The sequence below is a fragment of the Manihot esculenta genome, chromosome 8 (genome assembly GCF_001659605.2).
Source record: "Manihot esculenta cultivar AM560-2 chromosome 8, M.esculenta_v8, whole genome shotgun sequence".
NCBI lineage: Eukaryota > Viridiplantae > Streptophyta > Magnoliopsida > Malpighiales > Euphorbiaceae > Manihot > Manihot esculenta.
The window spans coordinates 14,512,047-14,525,170 of record NC_035168.2 but is presented as its reverse complement, the minus strand read 5'-3'; the positions used below and the strand labels follow the sequence as shown (position 1 = coordinate 14,525,170).

Below are 13,124 nucleotides of genomic sequence, written 5' to 3'. Positions count from 1 at the left end.
TGGCAGGGCCTGAGCTAGTAGAGATCACCAGCAGGGTAGTGCCCATAATCAGAGAAAGGATCAGAACTGTTGTGAGTAGGCAAAAGAGTTATGCAGATATCCGCAGAAGGCAAGTAGAGTTTCAGGAGGGGGATTTGGTATTGCTCAAAGTGTCTCCGATGAAAGGGGTGATTTGGTTTGGGAAGAAGGGTAAGTTAGCTCCATGGTACATCGGACCCTTTGAAATCTTGCAAAAGATTGGGAATGTATCGTACAAGTTGAACTTACCTGCTTCAATGGAAAGAATCCATCCGGTTTTCCATGTTTCCATGTTACGGAAGTTCGTGTCGGATCCGGGCAAGGTTCTTAGTGAGCCTAATATGGAGATCCTTAGAGATCTCACCTATGTTGAGCAGCCGGTGCGGATCCTAGACACCCAGATCAGAAAGTTGAGAAACAAGGAAATTCCGATGGTGAAAGTCCTTTGGAATCACCACAACATCGAAAAGTGTACCTGGGAGACACGAGAGTCCATGCTCCAGCAATATCCTCATCTCTTCTAAGGTGAGTGTTATATGTTTTGTATGAATGTTTATGTTTTATGCTATGTATGTGCTAGTTTGAGGAACATTCGGGGACGAATGTTCTTAAGGGGGGGGAGAATGTAATACCCGGCTAGACTCCGGTATCGGAATTCCTACCGTCCGGTGGAATCTCGGATGTCGGAAACCTCTAGAAGGGTAAATTCATATTTTCATAAAATGTTTTAATGTATTTTAAGGTTTTAAGTAAGAAAGAAATTGAGTTTTAAATGAAAAAGACCATGGAGGGAAATCCAGGTTCGGCCGCCCAACTTGCATGAGTTTTGGAGGCACTTTAGGCTTCCGAAGGTGGCCTGGCCAGCCCCTATAAGAAGCCCCATGGCCGAAAATGGGCGAGTTTCTTCCCCATTTCCGGCCAAAGGTGAGTCCATGCCCTCCCATGGTCGATTTTGATGATTTTCCTCAAATCTTTCAAGTTTTAACAAGTGGTTGCTTGGTTTTTGAAGTTTTTGAAGCTAAGAACAAGTTTTTAAAGCTAAGAACAAGTTTTTAGAGCTTGGAGACCCAAGGAGCTAGATCTCTCCCATCTCCGAGTTGGATAGCCTCTCCTCTCGATCTTCAAGAGGTAAGAAAAGATCCTCACCTCTTTTCAGTTTCATGAAAGTTTATGGGGTAGAATTGCATGATTAGGTTAGTTGTTTAGTGTTAAGACTTATGTGCTTTTATCGTTAATGTATGTTGTATATGTATGTTTGATGTGTTTTTGTTGGGGTTTAGGCTAGTTTTGAGACCCCTATGAGCTTATGTATGTGTGTATGCATGTTGTAGAATAGCTAAATGCATGTTGGAATGGTCTGGGAGGCAAATGTGCATGTGGAAGTTGAGTTCTACCACTTTGGAAGAACTCAGGTTCAGCAGCCGAAGGGACTTTCGGCCGCCGAACCTACCCGTGGAGGCAAGCTTTCGGCTGCCGAACCCTGCCCCCGAAAGTGGACTTTCGGCTCTGGAAGGGACTTTCGGCCGCCGAAGGTGCCACCGAAAGTGGCTGAGTTTCAGCTCTAGAGGGACTTTCGGCCGCCGAACCTGCCGCCGAAAGTGCCCTGTTCAGCCTTCCTTTGCATGTTTTCCATGATTGTTTTAAGGTGTTTTAGGGGGTTTTTGGGGAGTTGTTTAGAGTCATGTTCATGTATGTTTGGTCCCTCATTTGAGTCCACCTGTGTAGGTTCGGACCCGAGGAACCGAGGACCCCAGCAGTGAGATAGCTGCTTCATTGTCTTTTCAGAGCTAGCCTGAGGTGAGTAGAATAACTCTTTATGTTTCAAAGCAAATAGATCAGTTTTTGAGCATGTTCATGCATCACGAATGCCATGAGATATATTAGGATGTTTGCATTAGAATTCACGAATATGTTGCATTGCATAATATGATGATGATGTGGATGGGTATTGGATGATCCTTTAGTCCTCGTATGGTATGATATGATGATGGTATGATATGGTATAGAAGTCCAGGTCGAGGCCCATTCTACGCCCCTGGCATTATATGAATGTTATGTTATGTTAAGAGAAAGACCAGGTCGCGGCCCATTCTACGCCCCTGGCACTAATGGATATGTAGAGGACTATTGGTGACAAGACCATCCTTGATTGTGATTTGTTTGTGATGTGATGCATTCCATGAGATCATATATTTTAAATATAATGTTTTATTATTCTGCTCACTGGGCTCTAGTAGCTCACCCCGTTCCCATCACCCCCAAGTTTGCAGGTTCGGGATAGACCAGGAAGTCCGCAAGAGTAAAGAAGTCATGTTTTATGTAATAGCTAGTTGTGGACATGAAAATAATGTAATGATAAGTATAGTACAGTAATGTAATGTAATGATGTTTATTGAGGTTTAGAGTGGTGCTTGACCCTAGTATGTTGTTAATCCCTTTTTGGTACATGATCTTCTTAATGAAATGTTTTTAATGAAATGTTTTTAATGATGTTTATGTAAACCAAGCTTAATATATGATATGTTACCCCATTGGAGCATTTGATGAGGGCTCCAGTGTGGGGTTTGTTATTTATGATTATGAGTTGTGCATGCACATGTTAAGCTTAGTAAATGAAAGGAAAAAGTTTAAATTTTTATGTATATGTTTGATCATGTATGGGATTTAACAGGTACACAGGATGTATGTTAGGCTTGCTACGAGTCTCGGCGGCCTTAAGCCGACCTGGATCCTAGCGCCGGTAGCGGTCCGGTTTTCGGGTCGTTATAATAGGCAGTTGAACAAAGTCACTACCAAGAATAAGTATCCGTTACCTAGGATCAACGATCTATTTGACCAGCTAGCAGGAGCAGGTTGTTTTTCCAAGATAGATCTGAGATCCGAGTACCACCAGCTGAGAATAAGAGAAGAAGATGTGCCGAAGACGGCATTCAGGACCAGATATGGGCATTATGAGTTCCTAGTAATGCCGTTTGGGCTGACCAATGCCCCTGCAGCATTCATGGATCTCATGAACAGAGTGTTTAGCCATTATCTGGATCACTTTGTTATTGTCTTCATTGATGATATCTTAGTGTATTCCAGAAATGCAGAGGAGCATGCCCATCATCTGATGATGGTTTTGCAGACCCTGAGAGAGCATGGCTTGTATGCCAAGTTCTCCAAGTGTGAGTTCTGGTTAAGGAGCATCTCGTTCTTGGGGCATGTTGTGTCAGAACAGGGAATTGAAGTGGACCCCAAGAAGGTGGAAGCTGTAGCTAACTGGCCTAGACCCACTACAGTTACAGAGATTAAGAGCTTTCTGGGTTTGGCAGGTTACTACAGGAGGTTTGTTCAGGACTTCTCCAAAATTGCCGCTCCTATGACCAGATTAACCATGAAGAATCAGAGGTTCGTGTGGTCTGAACAGTGTGAAGAAAGTTTTTAAGAGCTGAAGAAAAAGTTAACGTCAGCACCGGTGTTAGCTTTGCCTACCAATAATGAAGACTTCACAGTGTTTTGTGATGCATCCCGTGTGGGACTAGGTTGTGTGTTGATGCAAAATGAGAGGGTAATCGCTTATGCTTCTAGGCAGCTAAAGAAGCATGAGTTGAATTACCCTACACATGACCTAGAGATGGCGGCTGTGATCTTCGCACTCAAGATGTGGAGGCATTACCTGTATGGGGTTAAATGTGAGATCTTCACAGATCATCAAAGCTTGCAGTACATCTTGAGTCAGAGAGAGTTGAACCTGAGGCAGAGAAGATGGGTAGAACTGCTTAGTGATTATGATTGCAAGATTCAGTACCATCCGAGTAAGGCAAATGTTGTAGCAGATGCCCTAAGCCGGAAATCACTTGGCAGTCTATCCCATATTATAGCAGAGAGAAGACTGGTGGTGAGGGAATTCTATAAGCTCATTAATGAAGGGCTGCAGTTGGAGTTGTCTGGTACAGGTGCTTTGATAGCCCAGATGAGAGTGACACCCGTGTTTCTGGAGCAGGTGGCTCAGAAACAGCATGAGGACCCCGAGTTGGTGAAGATAGCAAGAGCAGTCCAAGCAGGCAAGAATGAAGAGTTCAGATTTGACAACAAGGGGATCCTCCGCTATAGGAGTAGATTATGTGTACCAGATGACGTGAGTCTGAAAGGTGACATTATGAGGGAAGCTCATAATGTTAGATACAGTGTCCACCCTGGAGCCACCAAGATGTACCAAGATCTGAAGAGAGTCTATTGGTGGCCAGCTATGAAAAGAGAGGTGGCACAGTTCGTGTCCGCCTGTGAAGTATGTCAGAGGGTGAAGCTGGAACATCAAAAGCCGACTGGAATGCTTAACCCACTTCCTATTCCAGAGTGGAAATGGGAGAATATAGCTATGGATTTCGTAGTGGGGTTACCGGCAATGTCCAACAGATTAGACTCCATATGGGTGATTGTGGACAGACTGACCAAATCTGCTCACTTCATCCCTATCAGGAGTGGCTATTCTGTGGACAAATTGGCGCAGGTGTTTGTTGATGAAGTGGTCAGGTTGCATGGGGCTCCTGTTTCAATAGTGTCTGATAGGGGACCCTAGAGTCTGCAGAATGCTATGGGTACCAGGTTGGATTTTAGAACTACTTTCCATTCTCAAACTGACGGACAGTCAAAGAGGACCATCCAAACAATTAAAGATATGCTGAGAATGTGTGTGCTAGATTTTGGTGGTTCTTGGAGGCAGCATCTACCCTTGGTGGAGTTTGCCTACAATAATAGCTATCATGCTAGCATAGGGATGGCTCCATATGAAGCTTTGTATGGAAGGAAGTGCAGGTCACCTGTCTGCTGGGAAGAAGTTGGAGAAAGGGCCTTAGCAGGGCCTGAGCTTATAGAGATCACCAGCAGAGTAGTGCCCATTATCAGAGAAAGATTCAGAACTGCGGTGAGCAGGCAAAAGAGTTATGCAGATGTCCGCAGGAAGCATGTAGAGTTTCAGGAGGGAGATTTGGTGTTGCTCAAAGTGTCTCCTATGAAAGGGGTGATTCGTTTTGGGAAGAAAGGTAAGCTAGCTCCACGGTACATCGAACCCTTTGAAATCTTGCAAAAGATTGGGAACGTATCATACAAGCTGGACCTACCTGCTTCAATGGAGAGAATCCATCCGGTTTTCCATGTTTCCATGTTACGGAAGTTCATGTCAGATCAGAGCAAGGTTCTTAATGAGCCTGATGTGGAGATCCTAGGAGATCTCACCTATGTTGAGCAGTCGGTGCGGATCCTAGACACGCAGATCAGAAAGTTGAGGAACAAGAAAATCCTGATGGTGAAAGTCCTTTGGAATCACCACAATATAGAAGAATGTACCTGGGAGACACAGGAGTCTATACTCCAGCAATACCCTCATGTAATACCCGGCTAGGCTCCGGTATCGGAATCCCTACCGTCCGGTGGGATCTCGGATGTCGGAAACCTCTAGAAGGGAAAAACCATGTTTTTATAAAATATTTTCATGTTTTTGATGATTTTAAGTAAAGAGGAAATTGAGTTTTTAATGAAAATAGCCTTGGAGGAAGACCCAGGTTCGACCGCCGAACCTCAAGTTCGGCCGCCGAACGTGCATGTGTTTCGGGTGTGCCTTAGGCCCCCGAAGGCATAAGTGAGGGAAACTAGGTTCGGCCGTCGAACCTTATGTTCGGCCGCCGAACATAGCATGCATGCGGGGGCACGTTCGGCTCCCGAATGTGGCCTGGCCAGCCACCTATAAAGGGGTCCCTTAGCCGAAAACGGGCGAGCTTTTCTCCCCATTTTCGTCCAAGGTGAGCTCTCCGCCGTCCCTCACCAATTTTTGAGTTCTTCCTTCAGATCTTTCAAGATTTTCATGAGTTTTCACTTTATTTTGAAGATTTTGAGCATTTGAGCAAGTTTTGAAGCTTGGAAGACACAGGAGCTCTTTTTCCTTTGGTTTCCAAGTTTAGGTCGTCTTTCTCTCGATCTTCAAGAGGTAAGAGCCGATCTTGAGCTCATTGCATGTTTTAAACAAGTTTTAAGTTGATCTATGGGGTAGAAATGCATGTTTAGGTTTTGGTTGGTTTTATGGGTTATGTTAAGTCTTTGAGCAATGTATGATGTTTGTGGTTGCTTGATGTGTTGTAGTTGGGGTTTAAGATAGTTGAAGCCCCTAGGAGCTTGTATGCTTGGGTATGCATGTTGTAGATCAGGTTTATGCATGTTTGAAAGGAATGGGAGGCTATTGTGCATGAAGAGCCGAGTTTCTGCCCTTTTGGCAGAAACCAGGTTCGGCAGCCGAAGGACTTTCAGCCGCCGAACCTGCCTGGGAGGCAGGCCTTTCGGCTGCTGAAGCCTGCCCCCGAAAGAGGACTTTCGTCTCTAGAGGGCAGTTTCGGCCGCCGAAAGTGCCGCCGAACATGCATGAGTTTCGTCTCTGTCTGGGAGTTTCGGCCGCCGATGGTGCCGCCGAACCTACCTGACTTTCGGCTCTGGAGGGACTTTCGGCCGCCGAACCTACCGCCGAAAGTGCCCTGTTCAGCCTTCCTTTGCATGTTTTCCATGGATGTTTTGAGGTGTTTTAGGGGGTTTTTAGGGAGTATTTGAAGTCATGTTCATGTATGTTTGGTCCCTCATTTGAGTCCACCTGTGTAGGTTCGGACCCGAGGAACCGAGGACCCCAGCAGTGAGTTCAGCTGCTTCTGTGTCTGTCAGAGCTAGCCAGAGGTGAGTGGAATAACTCTTTATGCTTTAAAGTAAATAAATCAGTTTTAGCATGATTCACGCATCATGAATGCCATGAGATATAATAGGGTGTTTGCATTAGAACTCACGAATATGTTGCATTGCATAATATGTTGATGATGCGGATGAATGTTGAATGATCCTTTAGTCCTCTTATGTTACGATATGATAATGATACGGTACGGAAGACCAGTGAGGCCCATTCTATGCCCCTGGCACCATGTAAGAGAAAGACCAGTGAGGCCCATTCTACGCCCCTGGCACAGTCGGAATGTTATGTTATGTTATGTAAGAGAAAGACTAGTGAGGCCCATTCTACGCCCCTGGCACAGTTGGACTATGTAGAGGACTATTGGTGACAAATTCATCCTTGATATGATATGATTGTGATGTGATGCATTCCATGTTACCATATGTTTTAAATGTTTTATTATTCTGCTCACTGGGCTTTATAGCTCACCCCTCTCCCTTAACCCCCAGGTTTGCAGGTACAGGGTAGACCAGGAGGTCAGCAAGAGTAATGAAGTCTTGGTTATGTTTATGTTTAGTGCATGCACAGGTTGAGTTTGGTGTATGAGAGAATGAATGAATGAAAGAAAAGTTCAATTTTTATGTATGATGTTGATCATGTATGGGATTAAACAGGTTCACAGGATGTATGTTTGGCTTGCTACGGGTCCCGGCGGCCTTAAGCCGATCTGGATCCTAGCGCCGATAGCGGTCCGGTTTTTCGGGTCGTTACAGAGTGGTATCAGAGCCCTAGGTTCATATGGTCAGACCTAGAGTGTCGGGCTCATAGATGTTATAAAAGGTCAAGCACAATAGGAAGATCATGTCCACTAGGATAGGATGTTGAGTCCTGTCTTGTATGATGATGTGAAATACCATGATTATGTGCATGTGCATTAATGGTATGCTATGTATGTGATGTATGTGATGCGGGTTCATGTGTTTGCACATGAACCATTTGATGCTAATGTTCAAAGTGTTATGTGCTTTATGTGTATGTTATGTGTATGCCATGCTATGTGATGTGTGCTGTTTTTCAGTAAACAGGACGAGAGGAACTCGTCGATCTGCACGATTGACTGGAGTACCGCCCTAGGACGACGGCACTGATGCCCGTCCTCCTGCATTGCCTAGAGCAATATCAAGTAGGTCCAGCAGAGAAAGAGCAGTAAGAGACCCTAGAAGGTCTTTGGATCTGGGTAGAAGCAGATCAGAGGAAGTCAAGGAGGTATATCATGAGGCTCCATTCTAGGTATTCCTCCTTGATTCAGTCAGCAGAGAGGGAGAGTTTCCATGCCATAGTGGATATGGCTCGGAGGATGGGGGCTAGTGCTATCATCGAGGGGAATGTCAAGCAAGCAGTGGCACAGCCTTCTGGTTCCAAGACCCCAGGTGGGGGAAGAGTAGACCCTTCTTCTCTGAGTTCAGCTAGTAAGAGGTGGAGCAGTACCACCAAGAAGCCAAAGAAGAACAAGTTCTGGAATAAGATCAAGTCAGGTCTGGGATTCGGAAGTGGCTCAAGCTCTGGTGCAGATAATGCAATATGCAAGAAGTGTGGGAGGCCGCACAAAGGAGTATGTCTGGTTGGGACGACAGCCTGCTTCAGATGTGGGCAGGAGGGACACATGGCACGGGAGTATCCTAGGGCAGCTTTTAGGGCACAGTCTCAGCAGACAGCTTCTGGTAGTGTGGCTCAGCTAGCAGCTCCAGCCGCGACTCAGGCTAGTGGCAGAGGCAGAGGGAGAGGGGCAGCCTCTTCTTCAGCGGGCTTCAGAGGCGAAGGTCCATCAGCCCCAGCATGGATCTTCACCATGACACAGCAGGAGGCAAATACATCCAACACCGTGGTGTCAGGTAATCTCATCATTGGGTGTTCAGATGTTTATGCCTTAATGGACCCTGGTGCATCGCATTCTTTCATAGCTCCGAGAGCCGTCGAGAGGTTGGGATTGATGGTCTCTGGGTTAGAGTGTCCCCTATGGGTCAGTGGACCCAAGTGTGACCCGTCAGTGGCAGAGTCAGTCTGCCAGTGTAGTCCAGTTTTTGTTGAGGGAAGATGCCTTTCCGCCGACCTTGTGGTTCTAGATTTGACAGATTTTGACGTCATTCTAGGGATGGATTGGTTATCTACCCATGGTGCTACCTTGGATTGCAGCGACAAGGTAGTCAGGTTCAGATGTCAAGATGGGTCAGAGGTTCTCTTTAGAGGAGACAGGGGGAGTACACCTAGAGGTTTGATATCAGCCCTACAGGCTCGTAGGCTGCTCAGGAGGGGTTGTCAGGGTTTTCTAGCTCATGTGAGAGAGCTGGATAGTCATGTCAGAGTGCCCGCCTCAGTGCCCGTGGTCAGTGAGTTTTTAGATGTGTTCCCAGACGAGCTACCAGGTTTACCACCTGCTAGGGAGATAGAGTTTGAAATTGAATTGATGCCTGGAACCCGATCGATCTCTATCCCTCCCTACAGGATGGCACTAGCAGAATTGAAAGAGTTGAAAGAGCAGTTACAAGAGCTGGTAGATAGGGGTTTCATCCGACCGAGTACCTCACCTTGGGGTGCTCCAGTGCTATTTGTGAAAAAGAAGGATGGATCCCTTAGACTTTGTATCGACTACAGGCAGTTGAACAAGGTCACTACCAAGAATAAGTACCCGTTGCCAAGGATCGACGATCTATTTGACCAGCTAGTAGGAGCAAGTTGCTTCTCCAAAATAGATCTGAGATCGGGGTACCATCAGCTAAGGATAAGGGAAGAGGATGTGCCGAAGACAGCCTTCAGGACCAGATATGGGCATTATGAGTTCCTTGTAATGCCGTTCGGGTTAACCAATGCCCCTGCAGCATTCATGGATCTCATGAACAGAGTATTTAGCCAATACCTGGATCACTTCGTTATTGTCTTCATAGATGATATCTTAGTGTACTCCAGGAATGCAGAGGAGCATGCCCATCATCTGAGGTTAGTTCTGCAGACCTTGAGGGAACATGGCTTGTATGCCAAGTTCTCCAAGTGTGAGTTCTGGCTGAGGAGCATCTCTTTCTTGGGGCATGTAGTGTCAGAAAATGGAATCGAGGTGGACCCCAAGAAAGTAGAAGCTGTAGCAAACTAGCCTAGACCCACTACAGTGACAGAGATCAAGAGCTTTTTGGGTTTGGCAGGTTACTACAGGAGGTTCATTCAGGACTTCTCTAAGATTGCAGCTCCCATGACCAGACTGACTAAGAAAAACCAGAGGTTTGTGTGGACCGACCAGTGTGAAGAGAGCTTTGAGGAGCTTAAGAAGAGGTTGACTTCAGCACCAGTGTTAGCTCTGCCATCTAGCAATGAAGACTTCTCAGTCTATTGTGATGCGTCCCGTGTGGGACTGGGTTGTGTGCTAATGCAGAATGAAAGGGTGATTGCTTATGCTTCTAGGCAGCTAAAGAAGCACGAGTTGAATTACCCTACACATGACCTAGAGATGGCAGCGGTAATCTTTGCACTCAAGATGTGGAGGCATTACCTCTATGGGGTTAAATGTGAGATCTTCACCGATCATAAGAGCCTGCAGTACATCTTGAGTCAGAGGGATCTGAATTTGAGGCAGAGAAGATGGGTAGAACTGCTCAGTGACTATGATTGCAATATTCAGTACCATCCGGGTAAGGCGAATGTTGTGGCAGACGCCTTAAGCCGGAAATCACTTGGCAGTTTGTCCCATATTTCGGCAGAGAGGAGGCCAATAGTGAAGGAGCTCTTCGAGCTCATGAATGAGGGTCTACAGTTGGAGTTGTCTAGTACTGGTGTCTTGATTGCCCAGATGAGAGTGGCACCCGTGTTTCTGGAGCAGGTAGCACTACAAAAAAACAGTGATTTAGCGACCAAAATTTTGGTCGCTAAAAGGCAGAATTTGGTCGCTATTATGAAATAGCGACCATTTAGCGACCAAAATGAAATGGTCAGTGTTTGGCCAGTCGCTAAATTTTTGGCGACAATCTGGAAATTGGTCGCTAAAATAGCGACCAATCAGCGACCATTTTTTGGTCGCTAATTTGGTGTCATGGCAAATTAGGTATTAGAAATATTAGTCGCTAAATGGTCGTTGTTTTGTCGTTAAATTTTGATCGCTAAATGGTCGCTGTTTTGGTTGCTAATTCGGTCGCTATTTCGTTGTTATTTGATCGCCTCAGGGAAGAGCATTTGGTCGCTGTGTGAAAGTAAATTGGTCGTTAAATTTCAGTCGTTAAATGATCGCTGTTTTGGTCGCTAATTTAGTCGCTATTTCATTGTTATTTGATCGCCTCAGGGAAGAGCATTTGATCGCTGTGTGAAAGTAAATTGGTGAAATTAAAGAAGAAACTAATTAATTATTTTTTTAAATATTAAGAATATTTTGGTATTTTATTTGAAATTGAATAATCAAAATAATAATTTTGTTTACTATAAAACGATTCAAGTCCAACGGTTAGGATAATTACCTTCCAAGCAATAGACCCGGGTTCGACTCCCGGCAAACGCAGAACTTTTGACTTTTTTACTTTTAAAAACATATCCTTATCATTCATTTCAGGAAACTGCAAAAATATAGTGTACATTTCTCGAAGATCAAAACTAATACTAACAATAAATTAACTTTTTTACTTTTAAAAACATATCCTTATCATTCATTTCAGGAAACTGCAAAAATATAGTGTACATTTCTCGAAGATCAAAACTAATACTAACAATAAATTAACTTTTTTACTTTTAAAAACATATCCTTATCATTCATTTCAGGAAACTGCAAAAATATAGTGTACATTTCTCGAAGATCAAAACTAATACTAACAATAAATTAATAAATACAATATATGCAAGTTTTTATAAATCTGAATTCTGACATCTACCCTTAATCTGACTTGTGCAGATTATGAAGCATGTATAAAGAAGCAGATGACAAGAAAATACAAACAGAATAGCTTAGTAAATCAATTCCTGTAGCTATTGTCACCATTTTGCTCCTCTCAAACATCTTCACCAGAAGAATCATAACAATAACATGTCCTACTTTTGTCTTCAGTTCATCAAGTGAGCTAATCTTCATCCACTTTGGTCTCTCCTGCAAACCCCAAAAAAATTCTTTCAATTGCATCAGAAAAATTCCTGGAAAGTGAGCAAGTTTCTCAGGGAGTGAAATTTACCTTAAAAGCAAATATTCCAAATAGGGAAGAGCCTTTTAGGGCTCGGTCGACATGGGAAGGAACATCAGGAGGCACATTGCTGATAAATAATCCGTATAAGCCCATGCCGAAGATTAGCATCACAGTTCCAGCAAGATAAACATCTGCATTCAGCATAGATATATCAGCATAAATGTTCATCTTCAACAGAAACTTCATATTTCGGATTTAAAATAGGAAACAACATAAATTGGACTTCTGAGAATGAACTTCAGTGACAAAATTGAATACATGAAAATTGATTGAGAGCACCCTACATATGTGTATTCTCAAAATTAGTTCCCCTATAAAATATTTTGTGAAATTAACATGAATGCTCTTAAGACTAGAAAAATCAAACAAAGCATTGAACTAATTCTTAGAGAAGCTTACCAATAGCTTCGACTAAGCGCAGAACCATCTGTCCAGTGTGAATTCCTTTAACACAGCTACTCCAATAGACTTTGTATGCATAAAAAATGTAAACACAACCCTGCAATAGATCAAAAGGGGTGACAGAATTAATCTCATTCTGCACATAATTTTCTATTAATGTTGATTTAACTGCAATTCATACACTTAAGCTAGAGCTATTAGTTCACATTTCAAAGCACAACCCTCTCAAAAGACCAAAACAACACAAGTTTTGTATTAAAAGCAGCTACCAACTTATGCAGAGAAAGGCAGGTGTACTCAGCCTCTCACTGTGGGAGAGAAAGCCAATAAACTCCTTTGGACAAAATACTAAAGCTCTACCATCATAATTAATTAATGTAAATTCCAATTCTATGCGACTGAATGAAAGAAGTTGATAAATGCTGGGTAGAAGAAAGTACATTTAAGAAGCACAAGAGTGAACCAGCTAATGAGCCTCCAATAGCCAGAAGTGCCAAAAAACGGAAATCAAAGATCACCTGCCACCAGTGAATATAAAAGGTGCTCCATTGTCAGACTTGATATACATAAAAGAATCCAATAAAAATGATTTTGTAAGAAAATTCATGTGTCCAGAATCAATTTTAAAATGAGAGTTCATTTGAATTCTAGTTTTTGGAACAACTAACAACTAAAATTAACGTCCTCATTTTCTATTTTGCCCTTATTTGCAAATAAATGTGAGTTAAAGTAGGTTGTTTTTAAAGGTTTTCAATAGAACACTTCATTAAATGAGTCAGAATTCTTGCAAAATAAAGCCACTTTTGTCGGGA

At 43.6% G+C, this 13,124-nt stretch overlaps 1 long non-coding RNA gene across 1 annotated transcript; it reads right to left on the bottom strand.

Annotated features, from left to right (window-relative positions):
* Positions 1 to 11,904: 11,904 nt before the first annotated feature.
* LOC110621464 lies at positions 11,905 to 12,771 on the bottom strand. Its single transcript, XR_006351800.1, has 3 exons — positions 12,753 to 12,771; positions 12,310 to 12,409; positions 11,905 to 12,041 (listed from the first exon to the last, which is right to left on the bottom strand). It is a non-coding gene; the product is annotated as an uncharacterized LOC110621464 (long non-coding RNA).
* Positions 12,772 to 13,124: the final 353 nt, after the last annotated feature.